Source organism: Idiotropiscis lumnitzeri, chromosome 10 (assembly GCF_059441095.1).
Source record: "Idiotropiscis lumnitzeri isolate Australia: NSW breed Sydney's pygmy pipehorse chromosome 10, RoL_Ilum_1.0, whole genome shotgun sequence".
NCBI lineage: Eukaryota > Metazoa > Chordata > Actinopteri > Syngnathiformes > Syngnathidae > Idiotropiscis > Idiotropiscis lumnitzeri.
In genome coordinates this window covers 9,095,439-9,109,884 of record NC_142400.1, presented here as the reverse complement: position 1 = coordinate 9,109,884, position 14,446 = coordinate 9,095,439, and the positions used below count along the sequence as shown (strand labels likewise).

The following is a 14,446-nucleotide window of genomic DNA, read 5'->3' as shown; positions in this document are numbered from 1 at the left end:
TCTCCCAAGACTACAGTATTCGCTGTGGTAGCTGGAACAGTGGAGCTGACGTCGGGCTAAACCCTTCTATGTCACAATTGGGTAAATTTCATTTTTTTTCATAAATCTATACGACTAATCAGTCTACTCTGGTGGGTGTTATTTTTGCCAATTTTTGACCAATCTAAAGTGTTGACGATGTGATGTTAGTGGTTGAACAAAGACGTCGTTTTGGAGATGCAAGGATTCCGCCGGACGCCAGAAAATACTGCAAGGCCTTCTTTTTTCATTTCCTGTATGTGTAATAGCCACATGAAGGCAATTGCTCATTATCAGGCAAGAACTCCTGTGAACCTCAAGTAGGCAGATTTTTGTTGTTGTTGCATAATGGTTCTTTTTGTGCATTGTGTTAATTTAGAAGTGAGCGTTCTTCCTTGCTCAGACGTGGTCAAGCATCCTTGGTATCAGAAACAACACAACATGGTGACATACAGACATCAGTCATGGACACTGTTTGGGTTCTCAGTGCTCACTGGGAGCAGAATTCAGTCAATGAAGAGGATGGGAAATTTGAAAATAAAACAGATGCATTTTTGGGGGGAACCTGAAACACTGTTGGACGGTTCATAGATAACACACGTGCAAAATAGAGTCCAGGGGTATTTATTCACCTAGCTGTGACTGGGGTGTGTGTGGGTGTGTGTGTGTGGGGGTGTGTGTGTGTGTGTGTGTGTCTGTTCTCCCTCACCTCCGTTTGGAAAGTACACTTGAGCGGTATTATGTGGCTGTTTCCACAGTGGAAGCCTGTTCCTGGATGCGAGGCTGCAGTGGAAGTTCCCCTTCATGGAGGGAAGGACCAGGAGTGGGTGGGGGACAAAAGAAAGGGAGAAAGGAAAGAGAGCACAGAGGAAGAAGTGAATGGAAGGTTTAAAGAGAGGTCAACACAGAGTGCCCGGAGATAACCGGACAGGAGTAAAGAGTCAGACCAGTGGAGGTGAATTGCAGTTGGGAAGTCTGACCTGCACTGATCTGAGTATGGTCCAGCTGTTCTGTGACGTTATAAGAGAAGAAAGAGAAAAAGAGCCAGGTAGGCCTAAGTGAGCTGGCTTTGGTTTCAGTTTCCAAGGACAAGAGTCTTGTGGACGGATGATTTTGATTTCGTCCAATGAAAGTGGATAAAATGTCTTCAAGGATTTCTCTGGGTACTCCAGCTTCCTCTCACATTCCAAAACCATGAATGTAATATTCATTGAAGACTCTAAATCAGGTGTGGTCAAACTACGGCCCGGGGGCCACATGCGGCGCGTCGTTAGACGTTTTAATCCGGCCCGCCTAACTTGAAAAAAATTTAAATAATCAACCTTGTGAATGTTTTATTTTCAAAATACTGTGGTTTTTCAAAGACTTGCTTTCGTTCACTTTCATTTCAAATTGAATGTATTTTTTTTCGCCGATGAAGTGAGGTTACCAAACCACTCCATCCATCTGCTCCTGGTCCAACACCTCTGTCAAATTTTAGAACCCAATGCAAAAAGTTTGCCCACCCCAGCTCTAAATTGTCCACAGGTGCGAATATGACTGTTGTGTGAAACGCGACCCGAATGAGGTGACAGTAAGTCGTAGAGAAAAATGGTTAGATTAAAACGAACTAACTAATATTGGAATTACAAAGGTTATAATATTGACAATATGTGCAACTCTTCCTCGCGTTCGGTTTGTTTGGTTCGTTCGCTAATTAGATTCTAAAAATAAAAATAGCCGCGGGTCTTCGGTGTTTGTTGTGACACCTGTGAGCACGGGAACTCCGCCAAACCAAAATTCATTACACTTCCGCTTCCTATCATGTGCCAAGATGGCAGATGCCAAAATCAAATATAATTAGCAATAAAAAAAAAAGTGTTAAAAATCAGTTACACGATATGCTAAAAAGAAAATCCGCTTTTACGAAGACTGGCTTCACCTGAAGAAGTGTGTTGCAGAGTTTCTACATGCGCCGATCTCAAGGTTAGGTAAGAGATTTTTAAGCATGAACGAGCCAGCACTGGTCCGCCTTACAACGGTGAGTCAGAATAATCTGAAGCGGCCCAAGTCATAGCAGCGGCAAGTAGGAAGTTAACTCACTCCATACATTCAAACTTGACGACGTTAAAATCATCTCGGTGGGCATAGTTGAAAGCAAAGTGGAACGTTTCAAGTTTCAAACGATGCCAAATGAAGATTATTACCCCCGCTAGGCTTGCGACGTAATGTTGTTGTGAAAACTGCAAAACCTCATTTTAATGTTGTATTTTGATGAAGATGATAATTGAAGTTGATATTCCCTGCAAATATTGGACGTAAAAAACTTATCTTATGACTGCTTTTATGGCTTCTGCATTCTCACTAAATAAGTGAGCGGTTACAGTCATGGGGAGTGGCAAGTACTTGATCTGCAGGTATGCAGCTGGCTGAGCATAAAAAAAAAAACGACTGGCACTCCTCCATCCTGGACTATCGTTGTTATGGAATTTTCTTTTTTTTTTTTTTTACTTATTCCAAACTGAGGGTTTCTGGGAGACTCACGATGAAACTCACAGGAGCAAAGACCGCTGGTCGCAGATGAGTGTGCCGTTTCCACAGATGCCAATTTGCAAATCCAGGTTGTAGAAAACCAAAACTGGGATTACTTTATTTTAAGTATGTCCATTTATTGTCTCTATTCTGGACAAAAGTTGCTTAATCATACCAATAAAATATAAACAGTCAATCAATTTCGGGATGTCATTTTACAATTAAGATTCGGATTTAAGAAGAGGTTGATCAAGGAATGCACACAATGAGAATTTTTGTTTCTGCATAAATGTGAATGGGAAAGTCTGAAGTGTATTAGGGCCGCACTTTGTTCCGCAAGTGTTCACACTCTTTAGAACTGTGGATGTGGCATTATTTAAGATTAACCAATCATATTCAAACTCATGTTAAATTGGAGTCAGCTTTTCGTGACATTTTTCTAGTCGCACTTTCCATCATAAGAGAGCTTTCACATCATCAGAGAAATCTCACGGCTCAAAGGTATCAGTTGGGTGAAGGGTGTAAACAAATAAATAAATAAATACATTAAATATAAGGCATTAAATTAACCATGGATCACAGTAAAGACGTTATTATCAAGTGGGGAAAAAAATACGGCAAAACGGTGACAGAGCCAAGAACTGGATATTCATACAAAAAACTGGTCACGGAAGTTGCCAAGAGTTAGACAGCAGCAGTGAAGAACTTTCAGGAATTTCTGTTTAGTACAAGTGACAACAATCTTCCATCTTCTTTATATGGGCTAGGCTAGGCTGGCGAAAATGGAATTGTTGTCTCACAAAGAAAGAAAAAAAACTTAAAATCTCGCAAACAAAAGTGGGAACAGTCCAATGAAAGCAAGGTGGAACATTTGAACAGCGATATAGTTTTGCCTCATCTGGGGCCTCGGTCAAGGTCCAGGGAATTACGAACAGTTCCAAATAGCAGTCAGTGTGAAAAAAATACTCAAGAATCTGCTAGAAAGCATATACAGCCTACTCGAACAGCTCAACTTGAGTTCAGGATGTTTAAATGTGGATGATTAATTCTGAACACAGCCTAATCACTCATGTCACCACATTAACTCTGTGGTTTATTTTTTACTTACACTCTCCAAAATATTTTTCTTCAATTCAACTGAACATTTTAATATTATAATATATATATATATATATATAATGTTTGGATTTTTTTGGGGGTGTAATTTGGTTACATCACAAAAAAATGGCATTTAAACAGGGGTGTGTCTTTTTTTTTTTATTATATGCGCTGTACCTACTTTAGGTTGGTTAGTGGCACTTACTGAGAAATGTTTGCAATCCCAGATTAATAAAGGGTAATATTAATCCAGTAGTAAAACCTGAATAAACCTGAGCTGCATGATGCATGTGCATACGAGCACACGTTAGGAGCCCGAAGCCAAATTTATGATCTCTCAATATTCAAGCCACGATGTCCACACATGTGAATAAATATATTGTGACTGTGTATTTCCAAGCATTGTAGTCATTCACTTTGAACACAGAATGGAAGTTGGGTGTAAAAAAAAAAAAAAAAATGGTTTAAGTGGGCAAATGTTATCCCAGGTGTCTTACCAAAATGTCTGCGACAAGCTTCAGTGAGAATACCTCAAGGATCAAGAATTACAGCACACTTTACATCACCCATTCTAAACAATTCCCTTTTGGGAATGGCTGTCCTAGCACACGTTTATTAAACAACTTTACTGACTTTTTGTCTTGGGTCAATTGACAATTTAACAAAAAGTGCAGGAAGTTCCCATGCTGATCAGCAGCTTTGAAAGTGAAATCAAAACTTTAACAAATAAGTAGCTCCCTAAAGTTTCCTACTTTGTGTTAAATTCAAACAAAAAAAAAGTGCAACGAGTTACCAAGCTCAGCAGCATCTCATAAATGTAACGGAAATTTTAAATAAGAAGTTCCCTGAAGAAACCGCAGTTTAAAATTAGTTTCTAATCAGCCATCGGAAAAGGCCAATGCCGATATTGCAATAAAACTTAAAAAGTCACCATTTCATGATATAAAAAAAATAAATATGCGTTCTATTGCACCTTTACGCAACACTGAATCGTTAGAAGGAGTTTTAGCAACAAGTCTTCTCTACGTTCACAATTCGAAAACGCTTTTCACCCGAATATACAAGCCAAGACAAAAGTTAAAGTGATGGTTGCTTTTTTTTTCCTAGCTCCTCTGTCTGCGGCGTTTCACCATCCAAAAACAAAAATGAAACAATTGCCCTTATGCTGCAACACATATAGGAATGTGATCATTAAACGGTAGAGACTTGTAATTATCCAAAATGGTAATGAACTGAATGCAACCGCTGATACGCTAATCACTCTAACTTGTCGAGAAATTGCGTCGTTGACAGATTTGAGGCTCACGCAGACGTCGCACAAAGCTATGCTTGGGATGACATTGAGATCAACTTTTGACAGCATGTACTACAGGTTATCAAAAAAAGGCTAAGCTAGGTCATGCCTCATTGTTGCCGTTTTTCTTTTTTAAATAAGCATTATATTAAGTTTCTTTTATTGAGCAACGGGAAATTCATGATCACCTAAATAAGAACAAATAAACATGTGAAGGTCTTAGGCGAGAAGTTAATAAACTAGCTTCATGAAAATATTTGACAAAAAATGTCACACATTATCCAAAAGCGCAGGAAATGATACCTTTTATGCCTTATGTCAGGATCTCATCTCAAGTACTAATTTCAAAATACTGCACGAAATACGTTGTCTGCAGCGGCAAGACAAACGGACAACAACAAGTCCGTTGTATCCTACAACCAGAAAAACTGAAATACAAAATGACAGACTGTGAGTTCAAAACACATCATAGAGGTCGGTAACAATAGTCTAGTCTGTTTCTTTCATATGGGAGGAGAGTCCAATTTAGAGTGTGGCAGGAAAGTGTGGAACGGGAGATATCTTTGCTTGTTCCACGGCAATTACAGACCTGTGGATCAAACGGTCACACACTTGACCTCAATATATAGTTTAACGGTTAGCAGACAAACATTCATTGGGTTGAATACCGAGCACCGAGTGAAACAAGGACATTGAAAATCCCATCTGAGTTCTCAACAAGACAAGCCAGTTCTATGATTAGAAGGTTTCAACCTTAGTGAGTGTTGGGGGAGTGGAAGTGAGTTGTGGTGAAGAGACGTGAGATATGCAATGTGTCCTCTAATAGCTGCAGGCTAAAACGTATAGAGTGGATACTAAAAGCCCTCACGTTTTTGTGGTATACGAAAATGACGCCAGGCTTAAATCACTTCAAAGAGGGAAGACACCACCTTCTAACTGAAAATGTGGTTGTTGCACACACCCGCCAACATTTCAAGGGCCTCTGATTTAGGACTAGTGATAGACCGATTATCGACCAGGCCGATTATCGGGGCTGATATTTGGCCTTTTGCCGATTATTTTTTTTAACTTTCAAGGCTGATAAATTAAACGCTGGTTTATTTTGTCTCACTGCAGCACACCTCTCTCTCTCTCTCCCTCCCTCCCTCCCACTCTCCCTCTCTCTCTCTCTCTCTCTCTCTCTCTCTCTCTCTCTCTCTCTCTCTCTCTCTGCTGTGCTCGTGGCCCTGCCTGCAGAAGCAGATTGTCCCGCACACAGCAATATCTGATTGGTTCTTTGTAGCAGGCAATCAGCAGTTAAGTTGCCTGATTGCTTTTTTCACCTCAAGTCACACGCCCTACGGGAAGGAAAGGAAACGGACTTTGCTGATATTTTAATGAATGTCAGTCAACTACAACTCACAACTAATAGAAGACTATTTGCCATAGTAGACTTCAAAGAGATGTTTGTATTGATTGAGCTTGAAATTTTGACACCATTTTAACCCTTTTTTAAACAAAAAAATATCTGCTTCAAAACAAATTGTTTGCATGGAGTGTTTTGGTAACCTCACCTCATCAGAGAAAAAAAATAAATTAAATTTTAAATGAAAATAAACAAAAGCATTACAACAAAAATATATGTGTTTGAAAAACCACAGTATTTAGAAAATAAAACATTAACAAGTTTTATTCGTTTAATTTTTTTTCAAGTTCAGCGGGCCGGCTTAAAATGTTTAACGGGCCACATGTGGCCCCCGGGCCGTACCTTGCCCACGCTTGATTTAAGGTCACCACCATCCACTTGAGTGGGAGGTCGAGTTGTGCATTTCGACATCAGTGACAAAACAATGTCACATGTTCCCCTTTCTAACATCTCCCTGAAAATGGCCTTTGAACAACTATCTTTACTGTGGTGACTCACTGGTCCTCTCGTCCAAACAAGATCCCGTGCCCCCCTCGAATCCAATACCGCTCAAAAAACCCCGTAAAAGTCACACCAGCGTCATCGAACCATGTGATGCTATTGCTAAAGAGCAAGATTCCTTCATGTTTTTCTTTTGGTAACCCACCAAACAATGAGACATTAAGAGCACATAAACTCTGTGAACTTTGATAGCAAGGCTAAACGTACAATATTATTCCTTGTGGGGCTAAACCATTAATCGTTTTGGGGATGGAGATTGTGATCTCAGACAATATCTTGGATTTTTTTTTTTTATTGTGCTGGAATACTCCCAAGCTCACCATTCAGAAGTAGCATGCTATCCATGCACAAGACACACTAACCAATCCAAGCAGCTCTGAGTTGAGCAGAGCGTATTCTTCTCCTCTAAGTAACTAATTCATCACTTCCTAGGCAGCAAATAAGCTACACTTCAAACAAGAAGCGCTATCACTAATGGCGGACGACGAGGATCTAAGCATGCGACATCGAGCAACAAGACAGAACACGAGAAGACGGAGAAGCTAATGCTAATTTGCTAAATTAATGGGGAATGTAGTCGAGAAAGAGCAGAATAAGCGCTCAAGTGTACAGTACACATTGACGTTTTAAATATGTGCACACAAGGTGATGCCTGCCCCATAGGAAAAAAAAAATTGCATGACTTTCAATAAACTCTTTGGAACAATGCAAATGAATCCATGGCATGGAGGAAAATGTGTGCGGTGGAGGTACTAAACTTCAACTCACTCATAAACCAGCTCACATGCACATGTATGCAAAAACGTGGAGAAAAGTGCGCATGAAGAAACGGGGGTTGGGTCGCTCTCTACTCTACTGTTACACACCCTGATTTGCGTGGCTAGCCGGCGTAACCATAAAACAAGGTGATAAATATGACATCAAACAAGCGTGTGGGGGGGCGGCGGAACATTACGCGCATACTGCTTAACGTTACTGTGTGGAAATGCATCCCGGCGCGGAAAGCACCAAAACATGTGATAGCATCGACTAATGGCCCAGAGTGGTATACTGTACTGTACGTCCGCCTGCGTCGTGGTTCATGGAAACACTTCTCGCTTCTTTCTCCTGTATTTGGGCACTGGGCTGATAAGGCAAGGATGGCTTGCGTTACTCCACTTGGGCAATCCCGGGTGGGGGAATCCCCCCGGGGTGTGTGCGTCCACGGAAAAGGAAGAATGCCGCCATTGAGCAGTTTGCCACCTTGCAGGCAACCCCCTCCTCCGCACGCCCCCCCTCCTTCCTTGTGCTCTGACGTACAGTTGCGGCAGATTTGGTGACAGTGAGATAAAAGCCTTCCTCTGTTCCCCCCTCCGCCTCTGTCTGTGCTCTCCTCGCTCTCCGGTGTCACCGGACTGCTGAGTGCTACCGCTTTGGCCAGTCCACATAGAGGCCTCATTCAAAGTGACACAATCACTTTTCACTTGTGCCCTGCGATAAACCAGAATTCACTGCATCTCGGTGCTGTGGGTCTGTTGTTAAGTTGCTGAGAAACTGGAACGGCTCACAAACTGAGTCGTGGTCGGAAGGGAGAAACTGTCTTGGCCATAAATCTGACATGACTGTAAAGTATGTTGGAGCAAAACAGTTCTTCCGCATCAGAATGGTGCTTTGTACTGACCAAAGGCAAACAATCCTAATCTGGCCAAAGCCGCACTTTGGACTACTTGGGATGGTCAGTGAGAATTCTAACAATTGTGTGAAATTCATTGCTTAAAAAAAAAAATGTACACTACTAGGGCGCTTTTGATTGAGAAGGACATAACGTTACTTTTGGGCGGATTCCTTGCATCACCAAAACGACGATTTCCCAGAAAATCAAAAGTACAGTTGGTTAATCATTTTTCAAAATAACAAACCACACAATGACTGACCATTAGTATTGATTTGTGAAAAAGTATGTAATCGACCATATTTGGATATACAGAATATTTCTTCTTGAGAAATGGGCAACATTATTATAGTTGCACTGGAATGAAAACAGGAGTTCAGAACATTCAACCAAGACTAGACCGAGGACTCGTGCATCCTGGAAGATGCTTAACCATAAATTTTCATACATTTAATCCGTATCCACAACACATTAAATGATTTCGTCTTGCCACAAATTCTCATGGTAATTCTTGCATAAACTTGAATAACTACTAATAAAAAGTAATGAATGAAGAAAGATGTCCTCCTATCGATGTATAAAAGAGGAAGTCAAAGTCAAAAATGTTCTTTCGAGCAAATCAACCAATCACGGCTCACCTGCTTTCTGGGTTTGAGTCGTGATTGGCATTTAGGCACTTGTGATGTCATGATGGCAAAATGGCCACCTACTGAGATGGGTAAAAACGCAATATTAATCAGAATGCCGTTTTTAGACTAACACATTGCTGTAAATAACAGATTTGACTGGACTTCCCCTTTAAGGACATTATTCACTGCAAAGGAAATAAATGTGATCTGCGACAATATGCTGGACGCATGAACTCACCATTGTTTTCAGTGACGTTCAGTTCCATGCCGCTCCTATCACTTTGAATGAAGCCCAGTTTGAGTGACCTGTGGGAAAGCAAAACAATTATTAGGTGAAAAATCGCATCGAGGCTGGGACATATTGGCATAAAATAAATATGTTTAAATGTATGTTATGTTTACGCTCGGTCGTCACATGTTTGTCCCACAGTTCTGACGCGTCTCACATTCCAAAAATGTGACTCCTTAATGGTTCATGTATGGGAGTCTCGTATGAATGATGGTTTCTCTTTGAGCCTTGCTACCGGTAACCAGTCCAGGATGTACACCACTTCTCTCGCCCCAGAGTCAGTTGAGATACGCTCCAGCTCACCCGTGGCCCGAATGAGGACACGTGACCGTGTCATAGAAAACGGATGAATTTTGACATGATTGATTCAGGGACTTTCAAAAAACGACAGGTTATCTACAAATAAACTTCAATGGCTTGTGTTCCTGTGTTTTAAATGAACTACACATGATTTTTGTCAACCTCGTTGTTTTTAAATATGCTCAACGAGTAAACCTGGATTAGAACGGATTTTGATTGTCGCTATTCAGGAATGTGAAATTTCCTTTCAAATGTTCTTTTTTTTTTTCACTGAACATGAGAGAAATAATGTCAAATCCAAAACAGGAGTTTAATCAAGCCTCTTCAAATCAGCTCAACGGATTTTCAGTGAACAAACCCGACATTGTGCGTTTCACTGCAGGAGAACACTGTTCATTACCGGCACGTTTGATTCTATTTAGAGGACATGGTCATAATCTCATATTACTCTACTACAGGTCTGGCCGTATAATGGAGCGAGCTAATCTGGATTTACACGTCATCATTGTGAGGTTACCGACGAGGCAGCTCGAGAGGGTCCAGGTGAAACACACAAACAATTGACGGCCACAAGCAAAGTCTGACTCTATACGATGACCTTGACATGCTCAGGGGCAGAGAACATGAACTGGTGTGAGGACATGCTTGCGCAAATGTCCTCAAAGTAACAACACATATGAAAAGGCCCTTTTTTTTTTTTTCAAAATAAAGACTTCCTTTTATAAAAGAAAAATAGCTTCAGATGTCCCAGAAAAATCCTAACTCTTCAGGCAAGCAGAACAGAACAGGGGAAACCAAAGAAGGACATGTGATCCAGGCCAAGGTCTTATTGAGGGATAAATGAGTCCAAGCAATGGTCAGATAATAATGATGAATAATTCTTTGGGTACATTTCCTGAATGTATGCAAAATCTTACAGCAGTGTCAAATCTGGAGTTCAGTGTGCCCTCGTGGCTGCGAACACGCACGTACACACACTCAGTGTGTCACAAACAAGCTTAGCCGATGCGGGAGAATGCATACTGTGTCTCCGAAATTTTCATTGCACACTTAAATGGAAAATATTAAATCTAGGGGGTGTTCAAGGTCATTTGCCTAGCGAACAAACGGCGCTTTAATAGCAAGTCAAGCTAACATCAACATCAGTCGAAAACAGTAAGGAGGAGCTGTTTTGTTGTGAGGAGCCAAGTCACTTTTCATCAAGTTCATAAAGAAATCCATCAATCGATTTTTTTTTATGCCAGGGAACCTCATGAGGGTTGCCGCTTGCGGGTGAGATGGGGTCAATGACAGTTGACTTGGATCGGCCGGTGGTTTGCAACAGATGCCAGTTTGTCTTCTGCCGGTCAAATGTGTGCTTATGCATTCACTTTTTAATAAATTCAATAACGCAATTTAATCTGAATATCGTGCTCATAACAGAACGCTTAATTAGAAGACGGTGCAAATTGAGAGTTCACCAGGTTGCTAAGCAATGCAATGCACATGTGGCACATCAAGTACAAAAAAAAAATCGATAACTCGCAGCCGGTGACTATTTCTTTGTGGTCGTTGGTCAAAAGACCAAGCCTCCATCAACATGACAGACAATATCATGAACGGAATGTGGCAGAACGTTAGCGTTGGAGATGTCACCAGGTGTTGCAAGAGAAAATATAATTTTAACTTAATTGATTCCAAAAATTAATTACTCCCCAAAAAAAGATTTTGTTCAGCGATGGAATTTGGGTTGAGGTCTGGGGACTGAAATAGCAATGGGAGCTTGATTGGGTACCTGGTGAAACAATTCACCAATTTTCAGTATGGTAGTATGCTTCTGAAATCAAACACACATATTTGTTAACTAGGGGTGCCAATAATTATGGAGGGTACGGTATATGTTCATAATGTAATGTTTTATGGGTTTTTTTCTATTTAGTGTACTCTGGAAAAGTTCAGTGCTTCAGAAGGGAAATCCACGTGTTTAAATCAGTTTAATGAAAAATGAAAGTTAAAATGATCAATTTGTTTTCATTGTTCTTATCTGATTTATGCCTTGATGACTTATGTTTATGCCACTGTTGTTTGGGAGAAATTTGTTGATGACTAGTAAACGCTTAAAGGACTAAAAGTGTTTCTAAGTTAACAATGGTTCTTTTGCCTTTATTTTAGTTAAACCCATAAAACCAAAACATTTATCTAATAAATCTGAAATTGCTTGTTGCAATATAGTTTAATTTATTGCTTCTGTTTGTAAAAAAAAAAAAAATTGAATTAAAATAATAAATGCAATCTCAATATTGATGCGAAAGAAATTGCAAATTAAATTTTCATTCAAATTAAATTCACCTGTCATTGTTGTTGTATTTCAGGTTCAGTCTGAAGTTTCTCCCAAATAAAAATATCACTAACTAAAAAAAACTGACAGCAACCCAACTGATGCTTCACTCCTGGAGCATCGACCACAATGGAGCGACGGAAGCAGCCGCTCCACGCGGGTCCCAGACCTGCCATGGCGTGCCCGACGAACCGAGCCGCGTTCCCCAGCACCGGTCCCCGGACAGAGAGACTCAAAAGTGGCGAAATTTACTCTCGACGGCTGCTGTGTTCACTTGTCGAGTCGCTTTTTAGTGAGCGCGGCGGCGGCGTCACATCAGCTGATTGTAAACCGTGCGCGCGCTCACTGTGTGGGGATTTCGAGCCGGTATCCCGTATCGCCTCGGTCGAATGCAAACGGGGACACGCTGTAAGGCTAAAAATACCTGTCTACGACTATATTTGGCTTGGCTGGGTCACAATTGCGCCGCTGAAATAGTAGGGCCCGCCCCGGTACAATGAATGGACTCGCTTTGAACCTCCAGCCTCCGTCTGCTTGTTGCTAAAATTAGCAACAAAGCTTGCGTCAATCACGAGTCTCAGTGCGTCAAAGCTTCCCCCGCCCACCAGGGCTCGTCATTGGCCAGAATTAGGACGTTGTCAGAAAAATACGCGCCTCGTGATTGGATGGTAGGATTTTTCTTCTTCTTTTTTTTTATCAGCGGGCTTGTGAGTCGCTTTTTAATTACGTGTGTGTCGTCTTCCAATGCCTGCTGGACTTGCTTGGCCACAGTGTCTGTTTTTTACCCCGCCACCCCCCAAAAAAAAAAAGTTAACCACAAATCAGGTTTAAATGTGAAAATGATTTTTGCTAACAATTAATATTTTTGTTTCTGGCAGAGAACCACAAGTCAGATGGTTTCACTATCTGCCTTAATTTGGTGTGTGCGTCAATGGCTTCCCCCGCATCATGACCAGAGTCCATGCACAAATTATCCACAATCTGATATGAATTGGAGAAAGTGCTTATCATCCTGAAACAAGTATCAATTCAATACCAGAAAGAACACATGATTTGATTATACTTGTTATCAGCACCGCCATCACAGCAAGGAAAAGCAGCTTTATTATTTCTATTGCACATTTAATAAACAAGGCAAAGACACAACACTTAGAAGTGTTAATAAACAGAACAGTGAACAACATTCAGAAGCAAAGGGGAGAAATATAAAGTAGTTTACCAAATGGACTCAAAGAACATAAAATGATAACATTGAAACATATTAACATAACACATTAAAAACTGTTTAAAAGTAAAGAAAGAATGCTTCTAAAATTACTTGCAGAAAAAAAATTAAAAAATGATTCAAAGACCTTAATAAAAGGTTTGGGGAAACAAAGCAAAGTTTTTCATTTGGATTTAAAAGCATTTACTCTCAGTCGTGACTTCACTTCTGTTGGCTTCTTATTTCCTTTGCTTGCAGCATAAGAGCTAAATTCACCTTCACCATGTTTACTTGGACAGCAGGCTTGTGTGTTCTGAGAAGCTCGTAACAGCATGACAATGTCACTCGGCCATAGATCACAAGCCACAAAAAAAGTGTCCTAACACCAGGCCTGTTAATTTTTTATCCTCTGTGGATAATGACACCCCATAAACAGAGGTAAAGTCAACCACATTTGAGATCTAATTGACCGAGCATTTAGGGTGTTCTAAAGTGGAAAAAAAACAGGGACAACATCATGGAGGAACGTAAAACAGGAAGCATTAACGACAATGCCACAACAGATTCGGAGAAGCAAGATACTCTTAATCATTGGTATTTAAGAGAATTGTTTGATGTGTCTGGCTCCAATAATGATTTGTTGTTCACTGTACACGGTGTACTGTGCTGGTCTAAAAACCACAAGCCTCTGGCGTTAAAAAAAATCTCCAACTAATCTGAAAAATCACAAGTCTAATGAATTTAGTCCGTTTACAATGTTAGCAAAGCCATTTTCCGAGCGTGTCCGATGACTTATCTTATCAGTATGCACTATGCAAGGTATGAAAAGAGGGAAAAGCTTGTCTCCAAAATGTTTGTATGAATACAGTATCACTAACAGTTAAAAAATTATTGTTACATTAAACTTTTGTACTTAGGTCACATTTCAGAGTCTGTACTTTTGACTGTTGAGTGCAATGATTGAATTAGTAATTTGGGCCCTTTTTAATGCACGTATCTGCACTTCTTTACGGTTTTGAAACTGGGCGACACCATACCCCATTCTACAGGTGCACCATAATAGGAAGGGAGAGGTGATAGGGGCAAAGCCGAGAAGTGCATTGATAGATAGTATTGTGTGAATTTGTGTTTTTATGCAAAAAAAATATTGCCCAATCTTCATCAGTTCTGAATTATTTCCCTTATTTGTGTCGCGATCTGTCCAATTCCTTCTTTTTAACTTTTTTTTT

General features: G+C 40.5%; 1 long non-coding RNA gene across 1 annotated transcript; it reads right to left on the bottom strand.

Annotated features, from left to right (window-relative positions):
- Positions 1–768: 768 nt before the first annotated feature.
- Positions 769–12,476, bottom strand: LOC148329033 (uncharacterized). The gene is made up of 3 exons (XR_015845541.1): positions 12,025–12,476; positions 9,346–9,413; positions 769–818 (listed from the first exon to the last, which is right to left on the bottom strand). It is a non-coding gene; the product is annotated as an uncharacterized LOC148329033 (long non-coding RNA).
- Positions 12,477–14,446: the final 1,970 nt, after the last annotated feature.